The sequence below is a fragment of the Chrysochloris asiatica genome, unplaced genomic scaffold, assembly GCF_000296735.1.
Source record: "Chrysochloris asiatica unplaced genomic scaffold, ChrAsi1.0 scaffold00135, whole genome shotgun sequence".
Lineage (NCBI taxonomy): Eukaryota > Metazoa > Chordata > Mammalia > Afrosoricida > Chrysochloridae > Chrysochloris > Chrysochloris asiatica.
In genome coordinates, this window is record NW_006408653.1 from 4,375,088 (window position 1) to 4,376,330 (window position 1,243).

The following is a 1,243-nucleotide window of genomic DNA, read 5'->3' on the forward strand; positions in this document are numbered from 1 at the left end:
AAAAAAAACATCTCAAGATCTATCTTGATGTCCAATGCTGTCTGTGCTAGGATAATAGCCATATGCCTAAGGAAAAGCAGTTAACACTCCTATTATTCAAATCTATTCACAAACCACTAAAGCCTGCAATGATGAAAATGAAGAATTCTACCAACGCCTTCAGTGCAAAAGTGATCAAACATGCAATATAGATAATATTGATAATTATTGGAGATAGAAATGAGAAGACTGGAAACAAAGAGGAAGGAGCTATAGTTAGAAAATATAGCCTTGGTTACAGGAATGATGCTGGAGATCGCATGATAGAATCCTGCAAGACCAATGACCAATTTATTGCAAGTACATATGGACATCACCAGATGGAATACACAGTGGAAAAGCTCCAAATCATAAGCCAAAACAAGGTTAGGTGCAGACTGTGGAACAGACCATCAATTGCTCCTATGCAAATTCAGGTTGAAGCTAAAGAAAATTAAAACAAGTCCATGAGAGCTAAAATATGACCTTGAACATATCCCACCTAAATTTAAAGACCATCTCAAAACAGATTTGATGCATTAGACACTAATGACTAAAGACCAGAAGAGTTGTGGGATGACATCAAGAACATCATACTGGAAGAAAGCAAAAGGTCATTAAGAAGAGAAAGGAAAAAGAAAAGACCAAAATGGATGTCAGAAGAGATTCTGAATCTTTCTCTTCAGTGTAGAGATACTAAAGCAAATAGAAGAAATGAGGGGTAAAAGGATTGAACAGAAAATCTCAAAGGGCAGTTGGAGAAGACAATGACAAATATAAAGTAATGTGCAAAGACCTGGAGTTAGAAAACCAAAAGGGAAGAACATGCTTAGCATTTATCAAGTTAAAAGAACTGAAGAAAAGATTCAAGCCTAGACTTGCAATATTGAAAGAGTCTATGGGCAAAATATTGAAGAACTCATAAAGCATTAAAAAAAGAGGGGGAAAGGCAGCAATAAAGAAATGGGCTGAGTTCAACCTTGGTCAATAGACTACTGTTGACCTGGAGATGAGAGAGAGAAGAGGAAGAGCTGATGGGTCCAAAGTGTTGTGAGACCTGGGGATACCTGAGCCCATGGACAAGGACATAGCCACAGAGGGCTAGATCTGAGAGTGAAGCATCCAGCTTATATGAAGTGAGGGGAGATGCACAAGAATAGTACCCGTTTGACCTAGCCTCAATGGCTTGATAATCAGAAATCGACTAGAGAAAGACACACACACA